Source organism: Ranitomeya variabilis, chromosome 6, assembly GCF_051348905.1.
Source record: "Ranitomeya variabilis isolate aRanVar5 chromosome 6, aRanVar5.hap1, whole genome shotgun sequence".
NCBI lineage: Eukaryota > Metazoa > Chordata > Amphibia > Anura > Dendrobatidae > Ranitomeya > Ranitomeya variabilis.
Genome location: NC_135237.1, coordinates 489,257,442 through 489,279,411, shown reverse-complemented (window position 1 = coordinate 489,279,411; position 21,970 = coordinate 489,257,442). Strand labels below are relative to the sequence as shown.

The window sequence follows — 21,970 nt, the reverse complement described above, 5'->3', positions numbered from 1 at the left end:
CACTCACACACAGACACAGGCACACTCACACACAGACACGCAGGCACACACAGACACGCAGGCACACACAGACACGCAGGCACACTCACACACAGACACACTCACACACAGACACACAGGCACACTCACACACAGACACGCAGGCACACTCACACACAGACACGCAGGCACACTCACACACAGACATACTCACACACAGACACGCAGGCACACTCACACACAGACACACTCACACACACAGGCACACACAGACACAGGCACACTCACACACAGACACACACACACAGGCACACACACACAGGCACGCTCACACACAGGCACGCTCACACACAAGCACGCTCACACACAGGCACACTCACACACAGGCACACTCACACACAGGCACGCAGGCACACTCACACAGCACAGCTCACCTCCCTGCAGCCTCTTCTTTGCCGGCAGCTTTCTGTGTGAGACAGCGTGCTGGATGATGACGTCGTCCAGCTGGGCTGTCTCAGACAGGAAGCAGGACGCCGGGATGTGCTGCTGCTGCCAGGAGGTGAACTGCGCTGTGTGTCTGACTGTGTGCCTGTGTGTATGTGGTGCCACTGCCGACGGTGCGTGTGTGTGGTGCGGTGGTGGGACTTTTCATGCGGGCAGCGTTAGCCTCAAGCTGCGGCTAACGCTGCCCACTATTAAAGAGAAATGGTATTCACGCTTCTCCACGCCCATAGGGGCATGGAGAAGCGTGAATATTCATTTTGCTTTAGCAGCGGGGACAGGATCCTGTCTCCAGCTGCTGCTAGGCTGGCACAGGGCGGGCCCCCTTGACTCAGGGGCTCCAGAGCCACTGGCTTGGGGCCCCTGGAGCAGTGGGGGCCCTTAAAGCAGTGGGGGCCCTAGGCAGCTGCTGGCAAGTATGCCAGCAGGTGTCAGTGCCTGGGCCCACCGAAGAATCCTCCGGTTCTCCGCTGGGCCAGTCCGAGCCTGACCACAAATGTATCATAATAAGGAACCAAAGATCCAGAATCTACTTATCATGCTTGCTGTGTCTAAGATAGAAATATTTATTTAAAGGCATGGTTTCATCACAGATAAGCACTTTCTTATTAAAGCTGCTACTGACACCACCCACCTCTCCTTGTTGGCTCATCACTTGTGGGGTACGTAAAAGGGGCAGGCTGTCAGGCTCAGTGCACTAGCTAAGCCAGCCTCCTTTCCTTGCGAATATGAAGGGGGATCGAGGGATTAGAGTGAGAATAGAGTGAGACTGCTGGCCCCCATCGAGCATGACTCTAGTTATGAGGGGAAGCCCTATTTCTGTGTTGGAATGATCGTGGAAGTGCTGCAGGACTGGTTGTGAAATTGGGACACTAGTGTTGATACCATTATAAAAGTATATTATTACATGTTAACAAATTTCTGTCTGGCTGGGTAACCCCATTAAAAAGTACCTGTCTCCAGATTAAAAGTGGCCAGTTTTTACTCTAGTTTTATTCCCACTGCTCTCCTCGGTATTTTACTTTTGATTTCTTTAAAAAAATACTTCATACAGTTCAGAGATAAGGGCCATTTTATGTAGTGTAAATTTTTAGGGTCTTTACCAAGGGAGTGGTGCTCACAGGATCCTCTGGGGCGTGTGTTTAGGCTGCTCTGCATAATTACCATGTGAGCCACATGCTCTTAGTAAAGACCATAAAAATTAGCACTAAATAAAAGACCCACATTTCTGGAATTAACTCTGGATTAAAAAAAGAAAAACATTAAAAGCATCATACTCAGGAGCAGCGGGAGTTAAACAAGAGCAAAACCTAATCACTTTTGATCTGTGACAAGCCTCCTTTAAGCTTAGATATTGAGTTGGATTTTGCTATAGCTTGAAAAAAAGTCAAATGAGCTTTAACATTTGTAATAAATAAATATGTACTGTATATACATTTTATATTTATATACGTGGTCTTCCTTGCACCATTAAGCCCTTAACCCCCAAGGGTGGTTTGCACGTTAATGACCGGGCCAGTTTTTACAATTCTGACCACTGTCCCTTTATGAGATCATAACTCTGGAACGCTTCAATGGATCCTGGTGATTCTGACACTGTTTTCTCATGACATATTGTTGTAATAGTATGCAGGTACTGAGTATGTCACCACGGAACAGACAGACCAACAGTTGAGGGGTTTAATAACAGGGATATGGTTCTCCTCGCAGGGAGGAAGCAATGCAAAATAACTAACAATAAAACAATGCAAAAATACGGGAGTTAAACAGTATAACAGAATTAAGCAGGATTCCTTGAGAAAAGAACACTTATCAGTCTGAAGATGACTTGCTTGGAGGGTCGTCTTCTCCAACGTAGGCGCCGAGAAACAGTGGCACTTGTCGTCCCTCTGTTGTCCGTGGGCAGAGTAGTCTCTGAGAGCCTGCTGCCTGGGGTTTCGGGAGTTAATGTGGTATGCACAGGCTCTGAGTCTTTAACTTTTACAGCACAACCTGGAAATCGGGGCTCCGCACTGTTGTCTCTATACCAGGAAAACAGGGGCTCTGCAATGTTAAGTCTCTGTACCAGGAGTCAGGGGCTCTGTACTGTTAAGTCTCTGTACTGATACCGCGGGGACCAGGGTGTCATAGTCTCTAAAACGGGTCTCAAAGTGCCCCTCTCCAGTCACAGCAGAGTCCGCTTTATGTACTCACGAGATACAGTCTTTCTGGGCAGTCTCTCTCTATTTGTCCTCAGACCGGGAGCTCTCTCTCTCTCTCTTCTGAAGCGCAGCTGCACCCTGCTCTGCACGCTGCCCTGTCTCCTGCGCGCGTCCCTTTCCCGCCCTCTGGCTGCTTCCTTTCTGTCCCAGTCTATCAGTCTCTCTCTAGGGAACCCGCAGCACAGCTCAATGGTTCCGGGCACAGAGCCAAGAAGGTAACCGCCCCCAGACTCTTCTTGTGCTTTTAACTCCTTACATTCCCCCCTCTTTCTGCTCGCCATTCCACGGGCGAGATCTTCAGGAGTTCCTGTTGGCAATCTTCCAGTCCTTGCACAATCTGCTGCCAGATGAACTCGTCCTGATTGTAGCGAACGGGGTACACCAGCCGTTAAACGTTCAGAGCGTCTCAAACCAACAGGGGTGGTGGTGTCAGCTGCTGTGGGAGGAGTCGAGGCTTCCTCCGATACGTTGGTAGAATCTGGCACCAGCCCTGTCCCTGGGTTCACTGGAAGAGATTCGGAGTCTTCCTCTTCTTCCACATCTACATTGATCACTGGCGCCACAGGTGGGGGTGCTGGAGTCAATTGGACTGATTCAGGATCTCGAGACAAACATGGGCGCAACATATTCCTGTGCAGCGTGCGGGTGGGAGTTCCTTCTTCCGTTTCGGGCTGGACCTCATAAACGGGGCCCCCGTTGCCGAGCCGCCACTTCACTCGGTACGGCCTTTTCTCCCACCGGTACTCTAGTTTGTTGCGTGGGCGCTTTTCCCTGACTAAGACTCGGTCTCCAGGCCGCAGGGCTGTCCCCTTTTGAGGAGCTACCTAGGGATGCTCCAATTCTTGCAGCCGGTCCTGCACTAGACGTTGAATTGTCCGCAGCCGACGACGATGTTCTTGAACCCAGGAGTACACCCCCATCCGTGGGTAGTCCTCCTCGGGTTCCAGCGCCAGCTCTGCCAATCCCTTCCCGGGTCGGCCAAAGAACAGAGAGTAGGGGGTGAATCCGGTGGTGCTGTGTTTACGATTGTTATACGCCCACACCAATTCAGGGACGGACTAAGTCCACTTCGCCTTCTGGTCCTCCTCCAGGGTCCTCAGCATTTGAATTAGAGTGCGGTTAAATCTTTCACAAGCCCCAGTCCCCTGTGGATGATAAGGGGTGGTCCGGGACTTATCGATTTTGTACAGCTGGTGCATCTCCTCCATCATTCTTCTGAGGAAGCAGGCCCCTTGATCAGAATGAATGCGCTTGGGACACCCGTACACCTGGATGAAGTGTTTGCAGATTGCGTGAGCCGCAGACTCGGCAGTCTGGTCCCGCGTGGGCGTCACTACGGCAAATTTAGTAAAGTGGTCTATCATCACTAAACAATGCTCATAACCTTGGTGTGCTGGTCCAATTGTCAAGTAATCTATTGCCAGTAGGTCCATGGGGCCAGAAGACCTCACCGTCTCTGTGGGAGCTCGTTGTTCTGGTGGTTTGACCAGCTCACAACTTCTGCATTGCCGGCATACTTTATCCACAGTGTTCCTTAAGTGGGGGTGATAAAATAGGCGCTGTAACCACTGGATAGTCTTTTCTGGCCCAAAGTGTGCTCCTTTCTCATGTGCTTCCTTAGCCACCTGGTCTATCATGGACGAGGGAATCACTGTCTGCCATACAAGACTGAGTTCTGTTTGCAGGAATACCTTCCGGTACAGGATACCATCCCGCAACTCGAGCCTCTCCCACTGGCGTAGCATCTTCAGTACTTCAGGTGACATGGACCTCCTCTCATGTCGATTGGGCATTTGTTCAGACACGACCCACCTTCTCAACTGAGCTAGCTCCGGATCCTCCTGCTGTACTCGGACCCACTCATCGCGAGGCTGCTCCAGCAAGTTCACACAGGCCTATTCCTGTTCAATTTCCTGCGCCGCTGCCACCGTCCTGGCAGTCTCTCCAAAACCTGGAACCTCTACATCTTCCAGTTCTTCATCCTTGCTGGGTGCTGGTTTGCGATAGTTTACTCGGGAGAGGGCATCCGCATGTACATTCTCAGCTCCTCTTTTATACGAAATTCTGTATCGGAACTTGGCCATTCGGGCTACCCAACGTTGTTCTAGGGTGCCTAACTTGGCATTCTCGAGATGGGCCAACGGATTGTTATCGGTGCGTACATGAACTTCTGAGCCAGCCAGATATTCCGCAAACTTCTCAGTCATTGCCCACACCAGCGCCAACAACTCCAACTTAAATGAACTGTAGTTTTCTGGATTCCTTTCTGAGTCATGCAGAGACCGACTGGCGTATGCGATGACGCGCTCTTTCCCGTCCTGCATCTGCGACAGTACAGCCCCGAGGCCCTGCAGGCTCCCATCAGTGTGCAAGATGAATGGTTGTGTGAAGTAAGCGTATGCCAGCACGGGGGCCTCCGTCAAAGCCTTCTTCAAAGCCAAGAATGCCTCCTCCTGATGCTTCCCCCACTGTATGTTCCTGTTTTTGGCGCAAGAGGGCACTCCCCTCAACAACTCCTGGAGTGGATTAGCAAGGCGGGTAAAGTCTTTTACAAAGCGTCTGAAATATCCCGTGAGTCCCAGGAACGCACGCACATCTTTCACCGTTTTTGGAGTTGGCCACTCTTGTACCGCAGTGATCTTCTCCTGGGAAGGCCTCACCCCCTCAGCGGAGACAACATGTCCCAAGTATTCAATCTCGGTACGGAAGAGGTGGCATTTCTGGGGTTTCACTTTCAAGCCATACTTCTGTAGCTGACTCAGAACTTGCTCTAGCCTCTGCAGATGCTCCTCAAAGGTGGGGGCAAAGACAATGATATCATCCAAGTAGATCAAAGTGGCTTCAAAGTTCAGGTCTCCCAGACATCTCTCCATGAGTCGCTGAAATGTTCCGGGGGCGTTTGCTAGGCCGAAGGTCATCCGGTCAAACTCATACAGTCCCATCGAAGGGTGAAAGCCGTCTTGGCGCGGTCTTGCTCAGACATGGGCACCTGCCAGTAGCCACTGGCCAAGTCTAACGTGGAGAAATATCTGGCATTCCCTAGTGCCGTCAAGGACTCCTCTATCCTGGGCAGTGGGTACGAGTCCCGCACTGTGCAAGCGTTGAGCCGCCGATAGTCCACACAGAACCGCAGGGACCCGTCTTTCTTTCTCACCAAGACGATAGGGGCAGCCCACGGGCTCTGACTCTCACGTATAACTCCCTTCTTCAGCATGTGTGACAGCATTCCCTTCACCTCCTGGTACATCTGTGGGGGTATTTGATGGTACCGTTCCCGGATTGGTGCCGCATCCCCGGTGGGTATCTCGTGGGTGATGGCCGTGGTACGTCCAAAGTCATCTTCATCTTTGGCGAACGCATCCTGAAATTTCCCCAATACAGCTTCTACCTGAGGTACCTGCTGCGGAGTAAGTTCCGAGAGCTCCGCCCTCATGCGTTCCAGTATCTGGCGCCCTTCTTGCATTAATCTGGGGTCCGGAGCTGCCTCCGCCTTGACGGTCACCAGCCACGGGTCTTCTGGCCTTGCTGTCAGCTGTACCGCCTCAGTGGGGACCAACTCGTCTGGAAGGCCCAGGACTTGAGCGACTTCGCTTCTAGGGGGCAACGTTGTATCTGTCTCCCCCAAATTGATACAGCGCACAAGGACAGTTCCATCCCGCACGGTAGCCAGGGACCGTGCGACCAATATTCCTGACGGCAGCTGGTCGGCTCTGCTGGGCTGAATTTGGACTTCGACCCCCTCCAGCGGGATGCCAGCTCGTACAGGCAGGGGAAGCACTGTCTGCCCAGGGGGCAACACTCGATTGACGGAGGCGGGGACGACGACTTTGCCGAGTTCCTTTCCGTCGCTGTATGCTTCCCGGACCTGGGCGGTCCGTATCAGTTGTTGGAAGACACTTCTCTGGGGGGTTTGGTTGCTCCATTGTTGTAGGAACTGTTCCGGGGACTCGTTGAAAACGAGGCTTCCGAGGTCTTTTAACACATTCATGCCCAGGGTCACGGTATGGTCTTTAGCTACCTCTCCATCCACCAGTACCACTCCTCTCCTCCCGAGGTCTTTTCCGCAGACTTCTATGTTCATCCATACCACCCCTGCGACCGGGATGGGCAAGTGATTGGCCGCCATTAGTTTGATCACAGGGCCCCATTCGGGCCGTAGCGCCTCTGTGAAGTGATGGCGGAAATATCTCTCAGGCATGGTGGTCACTTGTGAGCCGGTGTCCATCAAGCATCGCACTGCTCTTCCATTGATTTCTGCCCAGACCAGAGGGCACATGGAAACAAGGCTGTGGGGACTTTTACTCCTCCTCCTCTGTTCTTCACGCTCTGAGCGGCGCCCCTCAAGCCCAGAGACACCTAGTTTAAAGGAGGATGTGGGGATGGTCGGCTCCGCCGGGGACACCATCGAGCAATGTGGCCGGACTCTCCACAAGTGTAGCATGTAAGAGGGCTTCTCCTCCTGGTAGTTTCACCCTCCCTTCGGGGGGCAGCTTCTCTGTCTCGCACCAGAGGGCTAGGCCCCTCTGCCAGAGTTCTTCTGGTGGCCGCCATTTCTTCACGGACCTGTCTAATCTCCATTCTCAGGTCCTCCACCCACTGGGGAATATTGCCTGCGGTGGTGGTTACCTCCCCGCTCTGCACCCTTCCTACCAGCCCCGTCACTCCCTGTTCTTGTTCTCGCACACGCGCCTCACTGCCAACCTCAGAGAAAGTCATGTCTGGCTTTACTCGCATGCGCTCTCGCAGTGCCTGTTTCATCATTGCGTCACGCAGTCCTGTCACTAGCTGATCTCTGAGCACCACATCAACTGACCCTACTCCTACACCGTCCTTTCGTCTGATAGCAGTGTGAAGCTCTTGTAGGGCGTTCATGAATTGGGTCACGGTCTCCCCCTCCCGTTGTACCCGGTGAAACAGTCGCATGCGAAGTTCCCCTATGTCAGTGGGGTCCCCATGAGTCTCCTCAAGTATGCGCAGCACTTTGTCCAGGGTCTCTCTCTTCCGGGGGGACCTATGCATGACAGAATCCCGCGCCTCCCCCTCCAGGGCCATCAATGCAATTTCTGCCTCCAGGGCTGGTTTCATGGGGTGCATACGCATCATTCCCCGGATACGCTCTGTCCAACTCCACAACATTACATTGTTCCCAGTGAACCTTGGCAAATTATTCAACATGGCTCCCAGGGAAATGCTAGACCTGGGAACTTCCCCAGCTGCTTGGTCTGCCCTGTCCGCGCTACCGTGTGACATCCTGCCGACTACGCCAAATGTAATGGTATGCAGGTACTGAGTATGTCACCACGGAACAGACAGACCAACAGTTGAGGGGTTTAATAACAGGGATATGGTTCTCCTCGCAGGGAGGAAGCAATGCAAAATAACTAACAATAAAACTATACAAAAATACGGGAGTTAAACAGTATAACAGAATTAAGCAGGATTCCTTGAGAAAAGAACACTTATCAGTCTGAAGATGACTTGCTTGGAGGGTCGTCTTCTCCAACGTAGGCGCCGAGAAACAGTGGCACTTGTCGTCCCTCTGTTGTCCGTGGGCAGAGTAGTCTCTGAGAGCCTGCTGCCTGGGGTTTCGGGAGTTAATGTGGTATGCACAGGCTCTGAGTCTTTAACTTTTACAGCACAACCTGGAAATCGGGGCTCCGCACTGTTGTCTCTATACCAGGAAAACAGGGGCTCTGCAATGTTAAGTCTTTGTACCAGGAGTCAGGGGCTCTGTACTGTTAAGTCTCTGTACTGATACCGCGGGGACCAGGGTGTCATAGTCTTTAAAACGGGTCTCAAAGTGCCCCTCTCCAGTCACAGCAGAGTCCGCTTTATGTACTCACGAGATACAGTCTTTCTGGGCAGTCTCTCTCTATTTGTCCTCAGACCGGGAGCTCTCTCTCTCTCTCTTCTGAAGAGCAGCTGCACCCTGCTCTGCACGCTGCCCTGTATCCTGCGCGCGTCCCTTTCCCGCCCTCTGGCTGCTTCCTTTCTGTCCCAGTCTATCAGTCTCTCTCTAGGGAACCCGCAGCACAGCTCAATGGTTCCGGGCACAGAGCCAAGAAGGTAACCGCCCCCAGACTCTTCTTGTGCTTTTAACTCCTTACATTGTACTTCATGATAGTGGTAAAATTTCTGTGATATTACCTGCATTTATTTGTGAAAAAAAAATGGAAATTTGGCGAATATTTTGAAAATTTCACAATTTTCCAACTTTGAATTTTTATGCCCGTAAATCACAGAGATACATATGTCACACAAAATACTTAATAAGTAACATTTCCCGCATGTCTACTTTACATCAGTACAATCTTGGAACCAACATTTGTTTTGTTAGGGAGTAGTGATGAGCGAGTGTACCCGTTGCTCGGGTTTTCCCGAGCACGCTCGGGTGACCTCCGAGTATTTGTTAGTGCTCGGAGATTTAGTTTTCATCACAGCAGCTGAATGATTTACAGCTATTAGTCAGGCTGAGTACATGTAGAGGTTGCCTGGTAGCTAGGTAATCCCCACATGTAATCAAGCTGGCTAATACCAGTAAATCATGCTGCTGAGGCGATGAAAACGTAATCTCCAAGCAGTCATAAATACTCGGAGACCACCCGAGCGTGATCAGGAAAACTCGAGCAACGAGTACATTCGCTAATCACTATTAGGGAGTTATAAGGGTTAAAAGTTGACCATCAATTTCTCATTTTCACAAGACCATTTTTTTAGGGACCACATCACATTTAAAGTCACTTTGAGGAGTCTATATGATAGAAAATACCCAAGTGTGGCACCATGCCATAAACTGCACCCCTTAAGGTGCTCAAAACCACATTCAAGAAGTTTATTAACCCTTCAGGTGTTTCACAGGAATTTTTGGAATGTTTAAGAAAGAAATGAACATTTAACTTTTTTTCACAAAAAATTTACTTCAGCTCCAATTTGTTTTATTTTACCAAGGCTAACAGGAGAAATTGGACCCCAAAAGTTGTTGTACAATTTGTCCTGAGTACGCTGATACCCCATATGTGGAGGTAAACCAATGTTTGGGCGCATGGGACAGCTCGGAAGGGAAGGAGCGCCGTTTGACTTTTCAATGCAAAATTAACAGGAATTGAGATGGGACGCCATGTTGTGTTTAGAGAGCCACTGATGTGCCTAAACATTGAAACCCCCCACAAGTGACACCATTTTGGAAAGTAGACCCCCTAAGGAACTTATCTAGATGTGTGGTGAGCACTTTGACCCACCAAGTGCTTCACAGAAGTTTATAATGCAGAGCCGTAAAAATAAAAAAATCTAATTTTTTCACAAAAATGATCTTTTTGCCCCCAATTTTTTATTTTCCCAAGGGTAAGAGAAGAAATTGGACCCCAAACGTTGTTGTTCAATTTGACCTGAGTAAACTGATTCCCCATATGTGGGGTAAAACCACTGTTTGGGGGCATGGCAGAGCTCGGAAGGGAAGGAGCGCCATTTGACTTTTCAAAGCAAAGTTGACTGGCATTGAGATAGGACGCCATGTCGCATTTGTAGAGCCCCTGATGTGCTTAAACATTGAAACCCCCCACAACTGACACCATTTTGGAAAGTAGACCCCCTAAGGAACGTATCTAGATATTTTGTGAGCACTTTGACGTACCAAGTGCTTCACAGAAGTTTATAATATAGAGCCGTAAAAATAAAAAATCATATTTTTTCAGAAAAATGATATTTTCGCCCCCAATTTTTTATTTTCCCAAGGGTAACAGAAGAAATTGGACCCCAAAAGTTGTTGTGCAATTTTCCCTGAGGATGCTGATGCCCCATATGTGGGGATAAACCACTGTTTGGGCGCATGGGAGAGCTCAGAAGGGAAGGAGCGCCGTTTGACTTTTCAATGCAAAATTGACTAGAATTGAGATAGGATGCCATGTCGCGTTTTGAGCCTAAACAGTGGAAACCCCCCACAGGTGACACCATTTTGTAAAGGAGACCCCCTAAGGAACTTATCTAGATGTGTTGTGAGAAATTGGAAGTCCCAAATGTTTCACTACAGTTTATAATGCAGAGCCATGAAAATAAAAATTCTTTTTTTTCCCCACAAATACTATTATTTAGCCCCCAGTTTTGTATTTTCCCAAGGGTAACAGGAGATATTGGATCCCAAAAGCTGTTGTCCAATTTGTCCCGAGTATGCTGATACCCCATATGTGGGGGGAACCACCGTTTGGGTGCATGGCAGAGCTCGGAAGGGAAGGAGCTCCGTTTGGAATACAGACTTAGATGGATTGGTCTGCAGGCGTCACATTGCATTTGCAGAGCCCTTACTGTACCTAAACAGTAGAAACCCCCCACAAGTGACCCCATATTGGAAACTAGTCCCCCAAGGAACTTATCTAGATGTGTTGTGAGAACTTTGAACCCCCAAGTGTTTGACTACAGTTTATAACGCAGAGCCGTGAAAATAAAAAAAATATTTTTTCCCCCACAAAAATGATATTTTAGCCCCCAAATTTTTATATTCCAAAGGGTAACAAGAGAAATTGGACCTCAAAAGTTGCTGTCCAATTTGTCCTAAGTACCCTGATACCCCATATGTTGGGGTAAACCCCTGTTTGGTGCACAGGAGAGCTCGGAAGAGAAGGAGCCCTGTTTTACTTTTTCAGCGCAGAATTGGCTGGAATTGAGATCGGACGCCATGTCGCGTTTGGAGAGCCCCTGATGTGCCTAAACAGTGGAAACCCCCAAGTCTAACTGAAACCCTAACCCAAACACACCCCCAACCCTAATCCCAACCCTAACCATAACCCTAACCACACCCCTAACCCAAACACACCCCTAACCCTAATCCCAACCACATCCCTAACCCCAACACACCCCTAACCCCAACACACCCCTAATCCTAATTCCAACCATAACCACACCCCTAACTCCAACACACCCCTAACCCTATTCCCAACCATAACCCTAACCACTCCCCTGACCCTGACACACCCCTAACCCTAATCCCAACCCTAATCCCAACCGTAAAGGTAATCCAAACCCTAACCCTAACTTTAGCCCCAACCCTAACCTTAGCCCCAACCCTAACCCTAACTTTTGCCCCAACCTTAACCCTAACTGTAGCCCCTACCCTAACTGTAGCCCTAACCCTAACTTTAGCCCCAACCCTAACCAGAATGGAAAAATGGAAATAAATACATTTTTTTATTTTATTATTTTTCCCTAACTAAGGGGGTGATGAAGGGGGGTTTGATTTACTATTTATAGCAGTTTTTTAGCGGACTTTTATGATTGGCAGCTGTCACACACTAAAAGACGCTTTTCATTGCAAAAAATGGTTTTTGCGCCTCCACATTTTGAGAGCTATAATTTTTCCATATTTTGGTCCACAGAGTCATCTGAGGTCTTGGTTTTTGGGGGAATGAGTTGACGTTTTTATTGGTACCATTTTTGGGCACGTGACATTTTTTGATCGCTTTTTATTCCGATTTTTGTGAGGCAGAATGACCAAAAACCTTAAATTAAAATATCAGGGTATAATATAAGGTAGTACACATCTTAATTATGTAGCAGGTGTTGGGGTAGAATCATAGAGGGGTAGCCCCCTCATAGAATATAATGTCACCCCCTGAGAGAATAATGCAGCCCCCCATAGCGTACACTCTACACCCCTCATATAGTAATATGGAGCCCCCCCAGAATATAATGTAGTCCCCTGAGAGAATAATGCAGCTCCACCACAGAATATAATGCAGCCCCCATAAAGTATACTGTAGCCCCCTCATATAGTATGATATAGTCCCCCAGAATATAATGTAGTCCCCTGAGAATAATGCAGTCCCCCCACAGAATATAATGTAGCCCCCCTCACAAAGTATAATTCAGCCCCTCTCTACCCCATCATTGTCCTCATCACCACCTCCATCATTGCCTTCTTCTCCCCCACCACTGCCCATTCCACCATCTCCATCATTGCCTCCTCCCCCACCATCATTGCCCATTTCATCACCTCCATCATTGCCTCCCCACACCACCATCATTGCCCATCACCTCCATCATTGCCTCCCCCACCACCATGATTGCCCATCACCTCCATCATTGCCTCTCCCACCATCATTGCTTATCGCCACCAGGGGCGTGGAGAAGCGTGAATATTCATTTTGCTTTAGCAGCGGGGACAGGATCCTGTCTCCAGCTGCTGCTAGGCTGGCACAGGGCGGGCCCCCTTGACTCAGGGGCTCCATAGCCACTGGCTTGGGGCCCCTGGAGCAGTGGGGGCCCTTAAAGCAGTGGGGGCCCTAGGCAGCTGCTGGCAAGTATGCCAGCAGGTGTCAGTGCCTGGGCCCACCGAAGAATCCTCCGGTTCTCCGGTGGGCCAGTCCGAGCCTGACAACAAATGTATCATAATAAGGAACCAAAGATCCAGAATCTACTTATCATGCTTGCTGTGTCTAAGATAGAAATATTTATTTAAAGGCATGGTTTCATCACAGATAAGCACTTTCTTATTAAAGCTGCTACTGACACCACCCACCTCTCCTTGTTGGCTCATCACTTGTGGGGTACGTAAAAGGGGCAGGCTGTCAGGCTCAGTGCACTAGCTAAGCCAGCCTCCTTTCCTTGCGAATATGAAGGGGGATCGAGGGATTAGAGTGAGAATAGAGTGAGACTGCTGGCCCCCATCGAGCATGACTCTAGTTATGAGGGGAAGCCCTATTTCTGTGTTGGAATGATCGTGGAAGTGCTGCAGGACTGGTTGTGAAATTGGGACACTAGTGTTGATACCATTATAAAAGTATATTATTACATGTTAACAAATTTCTGTCTGGCTGGGTAACCCCATTAAAAAGTACCTGTCTCCAGATTAAAAGTGGCCAGTTTTTACTCTAGTTTTATTCCCACTGCTCTCCTCGGTATTTTACTTTTGATTTCTTTAAAAAAATACTTCATACAGTTCAGAGATAAGGGCCATTTTATGTAGTGTAAATTTTTAGGGTCTTTACCAAGGGAGTGGTGCTCACAGGATCCTCTGGGACGTGTGTTTAGGCTGCTCTGCATAATTACCATGTGAGCCACACGCTCTTAGTAAAGACCATAAAAATTAGCACTAAATAAAAGACCCACATTTCTGGAATTAACTCTGGATTAAAAAAAGAAAAACATTAAAAGCATCATACTCAGGAGCAGCGGGAGTTAAACAAGAGCAAAACCTAATCACTTTTGATCTGTGACAAGCCTCCTTTAAGCTTAGATATTGAGTTAGATTTTGCTATAGCTTGAAAAAAAGTCAAATGAGCTTTAACATTTGTAATAAATAAATATGTACTGTATATACATTTTATATTTATATACGTGGTCTTCCTTGCTCCATTAAGCCCTTAACCCCCAAGGGTGGTTTGCACGTTAATGACCGGGCCAGTTTTTACAATTCTGACCACTGTCCCTTTATGAGATCATAACTCTGGAACGCTTCAATGGATCCTGGTGATTCTGACACTGTTTTCTCATGACATATTGTTGTAATAGTATGCAGGTACTGAGTATGTCACCACGGAACAGACAGACCAACAGTTGAGGGGTTTAATAACAGGGATATGGTTCTCCTCGCAGGGAGGAAGCAATGCAAAATAACTAACAATAAAACAATGCAAAAATACGGGAGTTAAACAGTATAACAGAATTAAGCAGGATTCCTTGAGAAAAGAACACTTATCAGTCTGAAGATGACTTGCTTGGAGGGTCGTCTTCTCCAACGTAGGCGCCGAGAAACAGTGGCACTTGTCGTCCCTCTGTTGTCCGTGGGCAGAGTAGTCTCTGAGAGCCTGCTGCCTGGGGTTTCGGGAGTTAATGTGGTATGCACAGGCTCTGAGTCTTTAACTTTTACAGCACAACCTGGAAATCGGGGCTCCGCACTGTTGTCTCTATACCAGGAAAACAGGGGCTCTGCAATGTTAAGTCTCTGTACCAGGAGTCAGGGGCTCTGTACTGTTAAGTCTCTGTACTGATACCGCGGGGACCAGGGTGTCATAGTCTCTAAAACGGGTCTCAAAGTGCCCCTCTCCAGTCACAGCAGAGTCCGCTTTATGTACTCACGAGATACAGTCTTTCTGGGCAGTCTCTCTCTATTTGTCCTCAGACCGGGAGCTCTCTCTCTCTCTCTTCTGAAGCGCAGCTGCACCCTGCTCTGCACGCTGCCCTGTCTCCTGCGCGCGTCCCTTTCCCGCCCTCTGGCTGCTTCCTTTCTGTCCCAGTCTATCAGTCTCTCTCTAGGGAACCCGCAGCACAGCTCAATGGTTCCGGGCACAGAGCCAAGAAGGTAACCGCCCCCAGACTCTTCTTGTGCTTTTAACTCCTTACATTCCCCCCTCTTTCTGCTCGCCATTCCACGGGCGAGATCTTCAGGAGTTCCTGTTGGCAATCTTCCAGTCCTTGCACAATCTGCTGCCAGATGAACTCGTCCTGATTGTAGCGAACGGGGTACACCAGCCGTTAAACGTTCAGAGCGTCTCAAACCAACAGGGGTGGTGGTGTCAGCTGCTGTGGGAGGAGTCGAGGCTTCCTCCGATACGTTGGTAGAATCTGGCACCAGCCCTGTCCCTGGGTTCACTGGAAGAGATTCGGAGTCTTCCTCTTCTTCCACATCTACATTGATCACTGGCGCCACAGGTGGGGGTGCTGGAGTCAATTGGACTGATTCAGGATCTCGAGACAAACATGGGCGCAACATATTCCTGTGCAGCGTGCGGGTGGGAGTTCCTTCTTCCGTTTCGGGCTGGACCTCATAAACGGGGCCCCCGTTGCCGAGCCGCCACTTCACTCGGTACGGCCTTTTCTCCCACCGGTACTCTAGTTTGTTGCGTGGGCGCTTTTCCCTGACTAAGACTCGGTCTCCAGGCCGCAGGGCTGTCCCCTTTTGAGGAGCTACCTAGGGATGCTCCAATTCTTGCAGCCGGTCCTGCACTAGACGTTGAATTGTCCGCAGCCGACGACGATGTTCTTGAACCCAGGAGTACACCCCCATCCGTGGGTAGTCCTCCTCGGGTTCCAGCGCCAGCTCTGCCAATCCCTTCCCGGGTCGGCCAAAGAACAGAGAGTAGGGGGTGAATCCGGTGGTGCTGTGTTTACGATTGTTATACGCCCACACCAATTCAGGGACGGACTAAGTCCACTTCGCCTTCTGGTCCTCCTCCAGGGTCCTCAGCATTTGAATTAGAGTGCGGTTAAATCTTTCACAAGCCCCAGTCCCCTGTGGATGATAAGGGGTGGTCCGGGACTTATCGATTTTGTACAGCTGGTGCATCTCCTCCATCATTCTTCTGAGGAAGCAGGCCCCTTGATCAGAATGAATGCGCTTGGGACACCCGTACACCTGGATGAAGTGTTTGCAGATTGCGTGAGCCGCAGACTCGGCAGTCTGGTCCCGCGTGGGCGTCACTACGGCAAATTTAGTAAAGTGGTCTATCATCACTAAACAATGCTCATAACCTTGGTGTGCTGGTCCAATTGTCAAGTAATCTATTGCCAGTAGGTCCATGGGGCCAGAAGACCTCACCGTCTCTGTGGGAGCTCGTTGTTCTGGTGGTTTGACCAGCTCACAACTTCTGCATTGCCGGCATACTTTATCCACAGTGTTCCTTAAGTGGGGGTGATAAAATAGGCGCTGTAACCACTGGATAGTCTTTTCTGGCCCAAAGTGTGCTCCTTTCTCATGTGCTTCCTTAGCCACCTGGTCTATCATGGACGAGGGAATCACTGTCTGCCATACAAGACTGAGTTCTGTTTGCAGGAATACCTTCCGGTACAGGATACCATCCCGCAACTCGAGCCTCTCCCACTGGCGTAGCATCTTCAGTACTTCAGGTGACATGGACCTCCTCTCATGTCGATTGGGCATTTGTTCAGACACGACCCACCTTCTCAACTGAGCTAGCTCCGGATCCTCCTGCTGTACTCGGACCCACTCATCGCGAGGCTGCTCCAGCAAGTTCACACAGGCCTCTTCCTGTTCAATTTCCTGCGCCGCTGCCACCGTCCTGGCAGTCTCTCCAAAACCTGGAACCTCTACATCTTCCAGTTCTTCATCCTTGCTGGGTGCTGGTTTGCGATAGTTTACTCGGGAGAGGGCATCCGCATGTACATTCTCAGCTCCTCTTTTATACGAAATTCTGTATCGGAACTTGGCCATTCGGGCTACCCAACGTTGTTCTAGGGTGCCTAACTTGGCATTCTCGAGATGGGCCAACGGATTGTTATCGGTGCGTACATGAACTTCTGAGCCAGCCAGATATTCCGCAAACTTCTCAGTCATTGCCCACACCAGCGCCAACAACTCCAACTTAAATGAACTGTAGTTTTCTGGATTCCTTTCTGAGTCATGCAGAGACCGACTGGCGTATGCGATGACGCGCTCTTTCCCGTCCTGCATCTGCGACAGTACAGCCCCGAGGCCCTGCAGGCTCCCATCAGTGTGCAAGATGAATGGTTGTGTGAAGTAAGCGTATGCCAGCACGGGGGCCTCCGTCAAAGCCTTCTTCAAAGCCAAGAATGCCTCCTCCTGATGCTTCCCCCACTGTATGTTCCTGTTTTTGGCGCAAGAGGGCACTCCCCTCAACAACTCCTGGAGTGGATTAGCAAGGCGGGTAAAGTCTTTTACAAAGCGTCTGAAATATCCCGTGAGTCCCAGGAACGCACGCACATCTTTCACCGTTTTTGGAGTTGGCCACTCTTGTACCGCAGTGATCTTCTCCTGGGAAGGCCTCACCCCCTCAGCGGAGACAACATGTCCCAAGTATTCAATCTCGGTACGGAAGAGGTGGCATTTCTGGGGTTTCACTTTCAAGCCATACTTCTGTAGCTGACTCAGAACTTGCTCTAGCCTCTGCAGATGCTCCTCAAAGGTGGGGGCAAAGACAATGATATCATCCAAGTAGATCAAAGTGGCTTCAAAGTTCAGGTCTCCCAGACATCTCTCCATGAGTCGCTGAAATGTTCCGGGGGCGTTTGCTAGGCCGAAGGTCATCCGGTCAAACTCATACAGTCCCATCGAAGGGTGAAAGCCGTCTTGGCGCGGTCTTGCTCAGACATGGGCACCTGCCAGTAGCCACTGGCCAAGTCTAACGTGGAGAAATATCTGGCATTCCCTAGTGCCGTCAAGGACTCCTCTATCCTGGGCAGTGGGTACGAGTCCCGCACTGTGCAAGCGTTGAGCCGCCGATAGTCCACACAGAACCGCAGGGACCCGTCTTTCTTTCTCACCAAGACGATAGGGGCAGCCCACGGGCTCTGACTCTCACGTATAACTCCCTTCTTCAGCATGTGTGACAGCATTCCCTTCACCTCCTGGTACATCTGTGGGGGTATTTGATGGTACCGTTCCCGGATTGGTGCCGCATCCCCGGTGGGTATCTCGTGGGTGATGGCCGTGGTACGTCCAAAGTCATCTTCATCTTTGGCGAACGCATCCTGAAATTTCCCCAATACAGCTTCTACCTGAGGTACCTGCTGCGGAGTAAGTTCCGAGAGCTCCGCCCTCATGCGTTCCAGTATCTGGCGCCCTTCTTGCATTAATCTGGGGTCCGGAGCTGCCTCCGCCTTGACGGTCACCAGCCACGGGTCTTCTGGCCTTGCTGTCAGCTGTACCGCCTCAGTGGGGACCAACTCGTCTGGAAGGCCCAGGACTTGAGCGACTTCGCTTCTAGGGGGCAACGTTGTATCTGTCTCCCCCAAATTGATACAGCGCACAAGGACAGTTCCATCCCGCACGGTAGCCAGGGACCGTGCGACCAATATTCCTGACGGCAGCTGGTCGGCTCTGCTGGGCTGAATTTGGACTTCGACCCCCTCCAGCGGGATGCCAGCTCGTACAGGCAGGGGAAGCACTGTCTGCCCAGGGGGCAACACTCGATTGACGGAGGCGGGGACGACGACTTTGCCGAGTTCCTTTCCGTCGCTGTATGCTTCCCGGACCTGGGCGGTCCGTATCAGTTGTTGGAAGACACTTCTCTGGGGGGTTTGGTTGCTCCATTGTTGTAGGAACTGTTCCGGGGACTCGTTGAAAACGAGGCTTCCGAGGTCTTTTAACACATTCATGCCCAGGGTCACGGTATGGTCTTTAGCTACCTCTCCATCCACCAGTACCACTCCTCTCCTCCCGAGGTCTTTTCCGCAGACTTCTATGTTCATCCATACCACCCCTGCGACCGGGATGGGCAAGTGATTGGCCGCCATTAGTTTGATCACAGGGCCCCATTCGGGCCGTAGCGCCTCTGTGAAGTGATGGCGGAAATATCTCTCAGGCATGGTGGTCACTTGTGAGCCGGTGTCCATCAAGCATCGCACTGCTCTTCCATTGATTTCTGCCCAGACCAGAGGGCACATGGAAACAAGGCTGTGGGGACTTTTACTCCTCCTCCTCTGTTCTTCACGCTCTGAGCGGCGCCCCTCAAGCCCAGAGACACCTAGTTTAAAGGAGGATGTGGGGATGGTCGGCTCCGCCGGGGACACCATCGAGCAATGTGGCCGGACTCTCCACAAGTGTAGCATGTAAGAGGGCTTCTCCTCCTGGTAGTTTCACCCTCCCTTCGGGGGGCAGCTTCTCTGTCTCGCACCAGAGGGCTAGGCCCCTCTGCCAGAGTTCTTCTGGTGGCCGCCATTTCTTCACGGACCTGTCTAATCTCCATTCTCAGGTCCTCCACCCACTGGGGAATATTGCCTGCGGTGGTGGTTACCTCCCCGCTCTGCACCCTTCCTACCAGCCCCGTCACTCCCTGTTCTTGTTCTCGCACACGCGCCTCACTGCCAACCTCAGAGAAAGTCATGTCTGGCTTTACTCGCATGCGCTCTCGCAGTGCCTGTTTCATCATTGCGTCACGCAGTCCTGTCACTAGCTGATCTCTGAGCACCACATCAACTGACCCTACTCCTACACCGTCCTTTCGTCTGATAGCAGTGTGAAGCTCTTGTAGGGCGTTCATGAATTGGGTCACGGTCTCCCCCTCCCGTTGTACCCGGTGAAACAGTCGCATGCGAAGTTCCCCTATGTCAGTGGGGTCCCCATGAGTCTCCTCAAGTATGCGCAGCACTTTGTCCAGGGTCTCTCTCTTCCGGGGGGACCTATGCATGACAGAATCCCGCGCCTCCCCCTCCAGGGCCATCAATGCAATTTCTGCCTCCAGGGCTGGTTTCATGGGGTGCATACGCATCATTCCCCGGATACGCTCTGTCCAACTCCACAACATTACATTGTTCCCAGTGAACCTTGGCAAATTATTCAACATGGCTCCCAGGGAAATGCTAGACCTGGGAACTTCCCCAGCTGCTTGGTCTGCCCTGTCCGCGCTACCGTGTGACATCCTGCCGACTACGCCAAATGTAATGGTATGCAGGTACTGAGTATGTCACCACGGAACAGACAGACCAACAGTTGAGGGGTTTAATAACAGGGATATGGTTCTCCTCGCAGGGAGGAAGCAATGCAAAATAACTAACAATAAAACTATACAAAAATACGGGAGTTAAACAGTATAACAGAATTAAGCAGGATTCCTTGAGAAAAGAACACTTATCAGTCTGAAGATGACTTGCTTGGAGGGTCGTCTTCTCCAACGTAGGCGCCGAGAAACAGTGGCACTTGTCGTCCCTCTGTTGTCCGTGGGCAGAGTAGTCTCTGAGAGCCTGCTGCCTGGGGTTTCGGGAGTTAATGTGGTATGCACAGGCTCTGAGTCTTTAACTTTTACAGCACAACCTGGAAATCGGGGCTCCGCACTGTTGTCTCTATACCAGGAAAACAGGGGCTCTGCAATGTTAAGTCTTTGTACCAGGAGTCAGGGGCTCTGTACTGTTAAGTCTCTGTACTGATACCGCGGGGACCAGGGTGTCATAGTCTTTAAAACGGGTCTCAAAGTGCCCCTCTCCAGTCACAGCAGAGTCCGCTTTATGTACTCACGAGATACAGTCTTTCTGGGCAGTCTCTCTCTATTTGTCCTCAGACCGGGAGCTCTCTCTCTCTCTCTTCTGAAGAGCAGCTGCACCCTGCTCTGCACGCTGCCCTGTATCCTGCGCGCGTCCCTTTCCCGCCCTCTGGCTGCTTCCTTTCTGTCCCAGTCTATCAGTCTCTCTCTAGGGAACCCGCAGCACAGCTCAATGGTTCCGGGCACAGAGCCAAGAAGGTAACCGCCCCCAGACTCTTCTTGTGCTTTTAACTCCTTACATTGTACTTCATGATAGTGGTAAAATTTCTGTGATATTACCTGCATTTATTTGTGAAAAAAAAATGGAAATTTGGCGAATATTTTGAAAATTTCACAATTTTCCAACTTTGAATTTTTATGCCCGTAAATCACAGAGATACATATGTCACACAAAATACTTAATAAGTAACATTTCCCGCATGTCTACTTTACATCAGTACAATCTTGGAACCAACATTTGTTTTGTTAGGGAGTAGTGATGAGCGAGTGTACCCGTTGCTCGGGTTTTCCCGAGCACGCTCGGGTGACCTCCGAGTATTTGTTAGTGCTCGGAGATTTAGTTTTCATCACAGCAGCTGAATGATTTACAGCTATTAGTCAGGCTGAGTACATGTAGAGGTTGCCTGGTAGCTAGGTAATCCCCACATGTAATCAAGCTGGCTAATACCAGTAAATCATGCTGCTGAGGCGATGAAAACGTAATCTCCAAGCAGTCATAAATACTCGGAGACCACCCGAGCGTGATCAGGAAAACTCGAGCAACGAGTACATTCGCTAATCACTATTAGGGAGTTATAAGGGTTAAAAGTTGACCATCAATTTCTCATTTTCACAAGACCATTTTTTTAGGGACCACATCACATTTAAAGTCACTTTGAGGAGTCTATATGATAGAAAATACCCAAGTGTGGCACCATGCCATAAACTGCACCCCTTAAGGTGCTCAAAACCACATTCAAGAAGTTTATTAACCCTTCAGGTGTTTCACAGGAATTTTTGGAATGTTTAAGAAAGAAATGAACATTTAACTTTTTTTCACAAAAAATTTACTTCAGCTCCAATTTGTTTTATTTTACCAAGGCTAACAGGAGAAATTGGACCCCAAAAGTTGTTGTACAATTTGTCCTGAGTACGCTGATACCCCATATGTGGAGGTAAACCAATGTTTGGGCGCATGGGACAGCTCGGAAGGGAAGGAGCGCCGTTTGACTTTTCAATGCAAAATTAACAGGAATTGAGATGGGACGCCATGTTGTGTTTAGAGAGCCACTGATGTGCCTAAACATTGAAACCCCCCACAAGTGACACCATTTTGGAAAGTAGACCCCCTAAGGAACTTATCTAGAT

The 21,970-nt window shown here is 50.0% G+C and overlaps 1 long non-coding RNA gene across 1 annotated transcript in view; it reads left to right on the top strand.

Annotated features, from left to right (window-relative positions):
• Nucleotides 1–368: 368 nt before the first annotated feature.
• Nucleotides 369–21,970, top strand: part of LOC143781381 (uncharacterized) — a 98,860-nt gene continuing 77,258 nt past the window's right edge. Inside the window, exon 1 of the long non-coding RNA XR_013216681.1 lies at nt 369–538. This is a non-coding gene — a long non-coding RNA (uncharacterized LOC143781381). The remainder of the gene's footprint in view (nt 539–21,970) is intronic.